Raw genomic sequence first — 12,055 nt, 5'->3', positions numbered from 1 at the left:
TAAGAGCTGTTGGCAGTGGAATATGCTGCCTTCTTTTCCTTCTTCTTTCCTATCCCTGGCCTTCCTCCTCCAACTCAGAAGAATCTAAAGATTCAGAAGGGGGGGGGAAGGTTGATATTACTACTACTACTACTACTACTTCTCCCCTTACTTCTCCTCCTCCTTCTTCTCCTACTCTTTCCTGCTTTGATTGTGAGTTCCTGCATGGCAAGGGGGTTGGACTTGATGGCCCTGTTGTCTCTTCTAACTACAATTCTGTGATGAGTTTGTGGACACACATTTAGGAGTAGTGAGACCCCTTTTTATGTTCGCAACAATAACAAACTGCCTATCTTGATGGAAGTGTTTGTGGAGTCAAGATACAAATCAACACTTGGTTGGGAACAGAAGAAAGAAATAATGGGTTATTCAACTCTTCTTTCCTTCACTGATATTTGGAAGATGCTTTGTTCTCCTTTGTTCATCTTCTTCTGGACTTTGTAAATGGTTGCTAATTATTTCACTTACTTTTAAGCTTTAGTTCTTTTCTTGCATTTCATTTTTTGTGCCCTGCTAATATTCCCCTTTGCAACTTATGCCATAATAAATACCTTTGTTAGTCTTTAGGCTCTGGAATTTAGATGATCATAAGACTCCTTGCTTTTCTGGTAACAGTTGATGCAGCTAACCATGTGCAAATTATTTCAGTTTTTAATTGTTTTTGTGTGTTTGTTTTGAATTTTGCATCCTAGAGTGAGGTAAATATAATGATGAAGCACGAGAAGGCCCAACAGAGTTTCATTGGGAATCCCCTTGCCTAAAGTTATGTTGCCTATAGGAAGCAGACTGTTCTGCAAACTGTGTTGCCATTAGTATGCAAAAGGATGATGTAGCACCTTTGAGACTAATTGAAAGAAAGAAGCTGGTAGCATGAACTTTCATAGACTAGAGTCTGTGGATAGAGACAACTGATATTATTTTCAATTTTTAAATTTATTTTAAAATTTTAAATTTATCTAAAGCTTGTGCGCCAACTGCTGCTGTTCGTTGAGATGCCGGATCTGGCTCTGGTGGTACATGCCCTGGTTACACCCCATTTGGGCTACTGTAATGCTCTGTACCTGGGGCTGCCTTTGAAGAGCATTCAGAAACTTTAGCTGGTCCAAAGAGCTGCAGCCAGACTGTTAACTGGTGTGCGTTACAGAGACCACATTATGGCCCTGTTGAAACAGCTTCGCTGGCTGCTAGTTTGTTCTTGGCAGAATTCCAAGCGCTGGTTATGAGCTATAAATCCCTATATGGTTCACGTCCAGGCTGTTTGGCAGACCACATTTCCCTTCCTGAGCTGGCTCAGGTCATCAAGAGAGGATTGTCTTTCAGTCCCATCACCGTTGCAAGCATGGTTGGTGGGGACGCGAGAGTGGGCCTTCTTGGTGGCTGCTCCCAGGCTCTCTAGAGATGCCAGGATAGCTTTGTCCTTGGTCTCTTTCCAATGGCAGGTCAAAATATTTCTGTTCTGTCAGGCTTTTACAAACAAAATAGGTTTGGGCTTTTAATGCTGTGCAGTTCATATAGTCTTAGTACATTTTAGCATTTTTCATGTTTAGTGTTCTAACTTCATAACTTGTTTAATTGTTTTTAACTCTTATGTTACATTTTTATTAATGTCTTCCCATTGTTTTTAATTTGTGTTGTTTTAAATATGGTGTTAGCCACTTTAAGTTCCATTATCAGGACAAAGGCAGGATAAAAATGAATGAAATAAACGAAATAAATAAGTGGGCAGTGGGAGGCTTAAACTATAATAGTAAACACACTTTGGAACAGTCCGCTTGTATGATATAAACAGTTGGGTACTTGGGACAAACAACAAAGATAGTAATGCCAATAATGAGATCTTTAGATAGAGGGTGGTACATACCATATATACTCAACTATAAGTTGACTTCATGTATAAGTCAAGGGCAGACTTTGAGGCCAAAATTATGGATTTTGTCATGACCTGTGGATAAGTCGAGGATAAAACTTGAGGTGTGTGTATATGTTTATATAGCCAGAGGGACTCTTAACTGATGCTTTTTGCTTCAGCATTTCAACTTTGGTTTCATCCTTGACTCCCCAGACAGCAGTAGCCAGCACAGGCAGGAGAGGGACAGACCAGGCTGAATACTTCACCAAACTACAGATTCCAGGATTCTATACAATAGAGTCATGGCAACTAAAGTGGTGTCAAACTGCTTTATTTCTGCACTGTGGAAGAGCTGTTAGTTGGCTACATCAATTTCTGAATGATGATCACTAGATTCAATACCACTGCAGGTTATGTGGCTCACCAAGTGTTGATGTCTGGGGAAAGGGTAAGTCCATGTGCCAGCTAGGCCAAAGCCAGGCCCCATTGCTCTCTGCATTTGCCTTCACAGACAGTGATCACAACTATTATGTCAAATGGTCTGAAATATATGGGATCTGGCAGAATTAATCAATAGTAGCTTTTCCCATTAAGTTCCATCAAGACAATATGGCAGCAGTGGGGAACATGTGGACCACCAGCAGCTTCTGGGTTTTGGATGTCCCTTAGGAGACCCTCAAAGTCCTCTGACATAAGCAACCCCCCTTTTTAACTGTTGATTTTTCATCAAAAATTTGCCTCTGACACACCCAAAACACCTCAACAACATGACAGTTTTGGTCCTCTTAATTCCCATTATTTCAAAGCCGCAAAAGAAAACAGCCCATTTGAACTGAAAGCCAAAGTGATGTTAAATCATTTCATCATTGGTGGGGTGGAAGGTGATCCCTTCCCCCTTGACAGTTGCCACCCTGCAACAGGTTCAGAAACTGATAATGCCAATGTGCTGTTAATGCCATGAGACTGTTATAATCCAGGATCTTCCAGTTCTGAGTAGTTTTTAGGACTGGATTCTACAGTACATTAACTCTATGGGACATAAACCATGTTGATCTCTAAATCACACTTAGCTCATACTGTCCTTTGTATATGCCTGTTGTCACACACCCATTTTAAGTTCCTTAAATAAGGAGCTGATTTATTACATGTCTGATTGTTTGTCTAGTCAGTATTATCTATTCTCAGGTTATAGTTTTTAGTTCCTTGCCCAGGAAAAGGACTTTTCCATCATCTCCTTTCTGATCCTTTTTAACTGGACAGAACAGGGACAACATAGAAACTTCCAGATGCAAGGCATATGCTCTTATTACTTTAAATACAGTAAATCTTGTTCCATCTTTATTCCATGCTTTCAAATTGGCTGGACGAAGTGGTGAATAGTTAATTTGTTTAAACAGTCTCTTTCTTGTTCCTGCTTTTTAAAAACTTTTGGTCTTTTATCATTCTCTCTCTGGCTTTGCTTCGCGAACGAAGATTCTTTTATCATTAAGCTGTTGATAAAAACATAATTCTCAATCACTGAGTTTAGGAATATCATAGAATCCGTCTGCATGTTGTAAAAAGTGAGGACTGTTTTATATATTAAAGAGAAGAAAACCACTCTCTAAAAATAATTATTTATTTCATTTGAAATTGATGGTGTGCTAGATGTTGGTTAATCTAATTTTTATATATTAAGACTTGTTGTTTCTGTAAGCATTTTCACCACAGGGCCAATGTTTTTAGTTGCTTTAAATCAAGGTTTTCAAAATCAGTGTGACTGTAATTAGCATCAATGGTCAGTTTGCTTTTCCTTAAGATAAAAAGTCACTTGTATACACAAACCATTTTTATTTCCCTAGGGCTTGGTCTTGCTTAAATCTGGAATATGACCACCTGCTGTCTCATGACCTCTTTGAATTTGTACAGGACTTGTGTTACTGTTTTCAAGCTACACTATGAAGTTATCAAAGAACATTAATTGGCACTTGAAACAGTGGCATTAATGAGCTTCTTAAGAAGCTTTGCTGTTAGGAGTTATGTCTAGACTTTTTCATGCTATCTCTATTCCATTAATTAATGTTCCCAGTCCCTGACCACAGAATTCTCAAGCCAACATCAAAGTTAAAAACACAAAGCTATAACCTTATCAAGTGAACTTCAATTAAAAACTAGTGACGAGTGATGTTAAAACATATGTAAGAGGGCTAGTGTGTTCATATGGTGCAGCAAAAACAACCAATGGGCTTGAGATGTTTAATTTATTATGGAATTATTTATGAATTGCAACCTGCTTTTTTGACCAAAATCAGTGGAAATTTGTGCAAAAGCCAGAGAAAAATGCAAAATTAGATTGTGGTAGAACATAAATCCGCAGCCTTGGGTGGACCCTTTCCTAAATAAATATGTGTTCACTTGATGAAATCAAAAGTGGTTGCAGGCATAGAGTCTTGCATATACAGTGGGTCTGTTGTATCAGTGGGCTAGCCATCTGCGGATTGGCGCTCCCATGGATTAGCCTACCCTATATTAGTCAATGGTGATGCACCGACATTGCCGCCCATTGAGTATTATGGGATTGAACGCCTGTCTTTTTCCAATATGCAGGGCCCCCGGCAATTGAATCCCCCACCCAAGATGAAGGACTTACTGTAGAATGTATTCAAATGAATGGGGAAATGCAGATCATAGAAACACAGAGTTGGAAGAGACTACAAGGGTCATCCAGTCCAACCCCCTGCCATGCAGGAACACATAGTCAAAGCACCCTTGACAGATAGCCATCCAACCTCTATTTAAAAACTTCCAAAGAAAGAGACTTCACCACTCTCCGAGGGAGTGTTTCCACTGTAAAACAGCTCTTACTGTCAAGAAGTTCTTAATGTTGAGGTGGAATCTCTTCCTGTAGTTTGAATCCATTGCTCCGGGCCCTATTCTCTGGAGCTGCAGAAAAAAGCTTGCGCCATCCTCAATGTGACATCCCTTCAAATAGCCATCATATCACCTCTTAAACTTCTCTTCTCCAGGCTGAACATACCCAGATCCCTAAGTCTCTCCTCATAGAGCATGGTTTTCAGACCCTTCACCATTTTGGTCACCCTTCTCTGGGATGTCCCCACTTTCTGACTGAGTATCTTGAATATCAGTCCCTGGGATTACAGTAAAGTGTTAAATACAGGGCTGTCTTTGAAGATCAAAATTAAATTTTGAAGATTAAAATAAAATAAAATGGTTCCGATATTATCAGTTAATTCATAATACAGCTGCCAGAATACAAACTTGCACGAGGAAGTTTAAGCTTATTACTCCAATGCTTTGTCAATTGCACTGGCTCCTGCACTATATCCAGGAACATTTGAAAATGGTAACTTTGATTTTTGGAGTCCTCCTTGGATTGGGATTAGGATACCTAAAAGATAACATGTCTCTAACTGTGCTTTCATCCGTGGCCCAACTGAGTGTTCTCATCAGGTGACTTTAGTGGATCAGTACTGTGCACCTTTTATGAAGTGTTTAAGTGCCTTCAAGTCTTCTATTAGACTTATAGCAACCCCATGAATTTAATAGAATTTGCTTAAAGATAAAGGTAAAGACTATTCAGAAGTGGTTTTGCCAGTTCTTTTCATTACCCTCTCAAAAACTCTAGTGGGGGCTGTGTGGCAGAAAATATTGGCCAGTGAAACTGAGCCTCATCCAGTTAATAGCACAGTAAAATCTGGGTTGGTGTTTCACCAACGAATATGGAAAGCCAAACTGCTGTCTAGAGATCTTTTTCTGTTTTATTTTCGCAGTACAGTATTTCTAAGAAAGGATGGAACTTTGAGCTCAATTAATATAGAATGCAATAGGGAAAATTGGAGTAATGCATACCAAAGGTAGTCTTTGCTTTCAGTGGAAGGGGGTATTAAGTGGTTAGTCATATTCTTAGTTTTATCTTCCTATCTAGGATAACTTTAAGAAAATATCAACATATCACAATTTATTGGCAGGTATGAGCAATATATGTCCATAGAGGTAGAATTCAAAGGTATAGCAATGTTAGTCTGTAGAATTGGTATGTAGAGAGATCTTGTAGCACCTTTGAGACTAGGGGGCTGTACAGATTGCTCCTAAGGGGTGGCAGGAGGCTGCCCCTTTCCAGGCCAGATCGGGGCTGCGGCAAATTCATGCTGCAGTCCCAATCTGGCCTCTAGAGGGTAGGGAGTGCCATAGCCACGGTGACACTACTCTATGGTGCCCCTTCAGCACTGTGTCATTTGGACGCAGCATCGGAGGTGCGTCATGATGACGCGCACCATGTGGAGGATTTGGAGACCATGGAGCCAGAGTTAGGGCAAGCGTCATCAGGATGCTGAGTCCTGACTCCGTGCACAGGCCGGCACAAAGTGCTGATCTGTATAGGCCTTAACTAAAGAAATAAGTTGGCAACATGAGCTTTTGTAGACTTAAGTCTATTTCCTCAAATGCATCTGAGGAAGCTTATGCTGCCAATTTATTTCTTTAGTTAGAGCCAGAACAGCCCTGCTCTAAAAGCTGCCATCCAGGCAGCTTGGGAGTGCGATGTTTATACATGGCAACACCATGAAGCTGCCCGGAAGTCATGCAGCCACCCAGACATGGGAGGCTTCAAGACACTGCAGTGGTGCAACATTTACATGCCGCATGCCACCACAGCATCTGGAAGGTAGCTTTGGGCTGTGGCAGGGCAGGAAAAGCTGCCCTTTCCCCGACTGAAAGAGGACCCCACGACCCCAATCTGTCTTCGGAAGGGGTGGCTTCAAGTTGCCCCTTCTGCTCATCTGTTTTGCCCCATAGTCTCTAAGATGCTACAAGATCTCTCTACATACAGTACTAATATATGTCCAGTTGCTTACTCGGGAGAAATAATTCTAGAATTTAAATTCTTTGATTGGCCACTATTCACACAAATCCAGCCAAAGTAGCTCCATCCCTCTTGAGCTTCCAGCAGACCTTTGATCCTTAAAACTGGGGGGCTTCCATGATTATAAATTATATGTTTGTGTGTTTGTTTAAAAAAACTTTTAAAAATAAGATTTAAAAAAATTGTCTGTTGTATATCACAACAAGGGTCACAGTGAGCTGAGAGTCAATAAATAAAATAGAGGAATTTTAAAAAACTTTATAGTAGGAGAGAGACCAGAGTGGATTTTGTCTTTTCTGTTAGTTCTTAGAACTAGAATCCTAAGAAATTAATACCCATCTTTGGTACAAATACAGGTTATAAATCCAACAATTAAATTGGAGCAGACTATCTATGTTCAAATAGTGATGCAAATACCCAGAACTAAATATACACACTTGTATATTTAAAACAAAGCAACTAGAAACAAATCAAAACAAAACATCTTAATCTTTGGAAAAGTTGTAAATAATTTTTTTCTGGAAAATCTTGTCTCACAGACAGTTGTAACACAATTGTAAAAACAGTTACTTTAAAAATTATTTTTGTCAAAAGCCTCTTAGATACTTTCATAATTATAAAAACATTAAAGAATGTTCAGAAAGTATTGATAACAATAGATTATCTATCTGTCCTATCTTTTCTGTTTCTGTTATAAACAGCCTGGAGCACTAGAGGGTGCTACCATATAGAGTATGAGATTTACAGACCTGCTTACGCATTGGAAAAAAACACCCTCCCTTCCTTAAAAGAGATTTAGCACAAAACTAATGGACAGGATCTTATGGAATTCCAGCGGCCAACAGGAATGTAGGCATGTGTTTCTCAGATAGCCGTTTGATTCCTTCCCTATGTCTTTGAAGCAGAAAGGATGTTAAAAGCAATTTATCCATGGGGCCTGTGTTTTGAGGAAAGCCACCTCCTCTCAGCTGGCAAAAGATTTTCAGTGGTCCTGAAGTAGCAGTTTTGGTTCATAACTAGTATAAGTGGATCAGATCTCTCTGAAGGATCACAGGGAGCCTTCCCGCTTGCCCCAGTAGTATTCTACTTGGCCTTGAGTCATTTTTCTCTTTCAAGTGCCATGAGCTTTCAAGTAACCCTGCCCTGAATACTTGTGTACAGTTAGCCGCAAACATCAAGAACAGTTCGTAGCAATGTTTCTGGGGAAAGTTGCAAGAGACTCAGAGTTTGATTTGAGAAAATGCCATACACTTCTTAAATCATTGGTTGATGGAGTGGCGTGCATAATTATATCAGTTAACAATATAAATGCAAACTTATCCCTGTATTTCTGATTCAAGTCTTTCCACATTTGTACAACTATTGCCAAAGACATACCACTCACCTGCAAGATGATACAGGGTTTAGTGCAGTAATCCTGAGGTTTGAAAAGATACAAGAAATCTTTAAGGAGAAAAAATCCCCCACAATGTAAGGAGCCCCGTTATTGATCTGGTGTGGTGTAGTGGTTTGAGTGTTGCACTACGACTCTGCAGAATGGGGTTTGAATCCTGGCTTGGCCATGTAAACCCACTGGGCGATCTTGGGCAAGTTGAACTCTCTCAGTCTCAGAGGATGGCAATGGCAAACTCCCTCTGAAGATACCGTACTTGCCAAGCAAACCCCATGATAGGTTCACCTTAGGGTTCATGTAAGTCTATTTGAAGGGACACAGCAAGCGAAGTCATTACACAGCAATCAGAATCTTTAGGGGAAAGAGCCACAATGTAAGGAGCCCCATAACAGCCCAAAATGTTGAGTACAGAGAAGAAGAAAAAATTGAACAGTGGACATTTGAATGATATGGAGTGATTTATAAAAGAGGCCAGTGGAAAAAAAGATGATTATTGTTGTGTGCCTTCAAGTAGTTTTGAATTTATGGCTACCATAAGGCATGGCTATCATGAGTTTTCTGGGTCACTCAGTGGGTTTCCATGGCAAGGGGGTAAATCTCCAGAGTTGTAGTTCAGTGCTTAAATCACTGCAACACACAAGTGTTTTAGAAGAAAGGGGGAAACCTATTTATTTCCCCTATTTTTAGCCCTCATCCAAACAGATAGAGGAGCTTAGTATGCTAATTGCATTTTATTTCAGAATTCAACAGAGGTAAACCAACAAGGTTGGTATTTTTGTGATATTGTCACTCCAGGAGGTTTAAACATTGTCTCCAAGTTCCTGCAACACACTTTATTATTATTTATGGACACAAAAGCAGCTGGGACAAAATTGTCTCAATAAATCAGTTGCATTTTGCTATTAGGGTACCTTAATTACACATAATATAACATATTGGGACAAGAAATGTTCTGTGCAAGTTTGTGGTGGAAAAGTGATGCACAAGTGGTGTGGCTCCTGCTGAAAGGAGGGAGGCAGTATGTGCATGCTCATTTGATCCTGTCCAGGAAAGATGGAGTAAGGGGCAGGAAGGGAAAGAACTGGGACAGACATCAAAACTCAACAGGCAATTTAGCATGGATCCTTTGTGAACACCCAGGGTCAAAGAAGGATATAGGAAATGAAATGAACCCCACTGAAGTCAAAATACAGAGGCCTCTTGACATTACTGAACAGAAGGCATGTATTGGCCTGGTGGGGGTGTATCATCTGTTTGAAACCTTGGAGTAATTATGTAAACCAATCTCAAAGTATTGCTGCTTTGGGGCAGCTCTGAGCCTGATGAACTACACAACTAGTGTGTAGGGATGCAGATGAAGTAGCTGTCTTTCAGAACATGATTAGTGAATAAGATCAGCAGATGGTGCACCACGTGTGGAAAATTTGCTTGTAAAACATTCAAACTCTGGTTGTTAATGGAATGACCAGCACAAAGAATGGCCCTTTGTTGGGTCATATTTCCTGCAGCAGGGTTTGGGGGGTAGAAAATTTTCTAACAATACCCTTAATACTAGGGTGTCCTGCAGATAAAATAGAAGCTTTTGTTCAAAATTCATGTCCTTTTCCTGATTTTAGAGGGTTCAGATGTTTTTTGTAATGGTGATAAGTGGCAGTATTTTTGGGATGCAGAAATTGTTTCCTTATTTTTTTCTTTCCAAAAAGGGAGGTCTTTTAAGCACTTAAAAATAAATGTTCTGTCCCAAGTGGACATGTGCTTTCTAGCTCTGCGTGTTTGGGTATGGTGGAATACTATGCGTTCTACACCTTTTCCAATGCTAATGAGAGCCTTAGGCTCTTTTATCCCCTGAAACCTACTGGAATTCCCTCATGAAATACAGTCAGCCAACATATTATGCACAGGATCCATTCTGGGGTCCTTTTCATAAAACAATTTTTGAATTAAAACTTGAACCCTATTTTTCTTACTTGAAATGAACGACAAGGGTGTTGTTTGTGACTGTTGGCTCCCCTCTGTGAACTGCAGGTGTGCAGTGACAAACACAAATTAGGCCCAAACGGAGATACCAACATTCAGCACTGTCTGAGGTGCTTGACCTCAACAGTAGCTCACAAACAGCAGAGTGCAGAAGCACAACCCAGTGTGCAGTATTTGGCAACCAGGAACTGACCAACCTGTAATAAGGCACAGACATGGTTGCTTCTTCCAAAGTCCTTGGAGGCTTTTATCTTCAAGTTGCAATATGTACAACAAAAGCTCTGAGCTCTGACATATATTGCCTGTTATATTTACAATCCATACTATCCAAAACTCACCAAATCAACACATCAGCTCCTCCCTCCAATCCACTAATCTCAACCCACACATGCTGAGTTTCAGAGTCTTAACCAGTTACAAAGGATTAGTACCTGGTGTTTCCCCCCACTTATAGTCATATAATTTTTTTATATTTTCTAAAGGGACATTTACCTCAACAGTGACCACTGAAAATCATCAGGATTGATCTGACCATTGTGCCTTGGCTGGAGGGGAGGGAGCTGGGGGGCTGCTGTGTGAATGCTGCAGGTGTCCTGGGAGGTGATGAAAGTATGGGCAGGTGGAGCAAGTAAGTCATTAGAGAAGCAGACAGGTGGAAGCTGTCACTGTCACACACTCCTAGTCTATGTTACAGGCTTTCTGCAGGGCCACTGGTACTGCATGGCGAATTATCCATAGAGACATCAGGGCCTGCTCCCATCCCTTACCTGGTGATTGTGTCAAAGAGGTGGTGGGCTGAGGAGAAGGATAGACTGGTGAGTAGCGCGAATGGCCCACCCAGCCCGAGGAGGGCAAGGAGGAGGGCTGCTGTCACTCCAGCCCTGGACACCTGTCTTCAGCCATTCAGTGCTGAACACAAGGTAGCTCAAGCAGCACTAGATAGCAGGGGCAGAATGGAAGGAGTGTTCTTGTACATAATATGGACATGCATAATATGGAGCTTCCAAATAACTCAGTTTAAGTTTTTAAAATCAGTCTCAACAAATGTTGAGTAAGTGGAAGTTCAAGCTGTCTATAGAAATCAGTCAAGCTGGGACTAGATACAAGCAACCCCCAAGTCTCTAAAATGGGCCATAAAACCACAAAACAGAAAAACAGTGTGAAATAGAATGCTAAATGTGGGTGGGAATACACTCCCTCCCATACATATGTGTAGATCTTTATTTAATATCAGTACTGTGAAGGCTGTGCAGTTGACTATCTTGCCCACTTTCTAGCCCTAGGCCCAGCAGGGAGCCTGCACTGTGGACACTGTCACATAAACCTGCACCCATGGCTGATGCTTTATTCTAACTTAATAAATAGTAAGCAAAGGGATCTTGTAGCACCTTTGAACTAACTTAGAGAAATAAATTGTTAGCATAAGCTTTTGTACACTTATATCTGCATGGAGTGAAGTGCCTAGTTACAGACTTTTATAGCTATAAATGAGCTGGACATCATGTGAGTCATGGATTAAAGTACCTAGGGACAGACTTCTATAGCTAAGAATTTGCTGCTTGCATGCATTGAAGAGCAATAAAAAATGCAAAATACGGGTATGTTGATGGGGTAACAATTTCAGTTTTAACTGTGATGATTGGGAGGAAAGTTGTTGGTTAAAGCCAAGCTGAGCAGATAACCATATGAATGGTAGAGGGAGCTATTGGAATTTGTGTGCTGCTGATTGGGAACCAGAAAGGAGAGCTCTCACAAGGCTGAGGTGTAACTAGTGTTACAATACGTCTACTATGCCAGGAAACCATTGTCTCTGTTCAGCCCACTATCAATGGATTAGAGTTTGTGGATATATTCCAATTTTGCTATTTCTCTTTCCAGTCTTCCTTGTTTTTGTTTGTTTTGTTCAAGGACTGCTGTTCATTTCTCTAGGATGGAA

At 40.6% G+C, this 12,055-nt stretch overlaps 1 protein-coding gene across 1 annotated transcript in view; it reads right to left on the bottom strand.

Annotated features, from left to right (window-relative positions):
• The window catches only part of LOC121921059 (gem-associated protein 5-like), an 87,862-nt gene that overhangs the window by 16,397 nt on the left and 59,410 nt on the right, over positions 1-12,055 (bottom strand). The window lies entirely within an intron of this gene.

Source organism: Sceloporus undulatus, chromosome 2 (genome assembly GCF_019175285.1).
Source record: "Sceloporus undulatus isolate JIND9_A2432 ecotype Alabama chromosome 2, SceUnd_v1.1, whole genome shotgun sequence".
NCBI lineage: Eukaryota > Metazoa > Chordata > Lepidosauria > Squamata > Phrynosomatidae > Sceloporus > Sceloporus undulatus.
The sequence above is the reverse complement of the archived record's forward strand: the minus strand, read 5'-3'. Positions and strand labels throughout refer to the sequence as shown.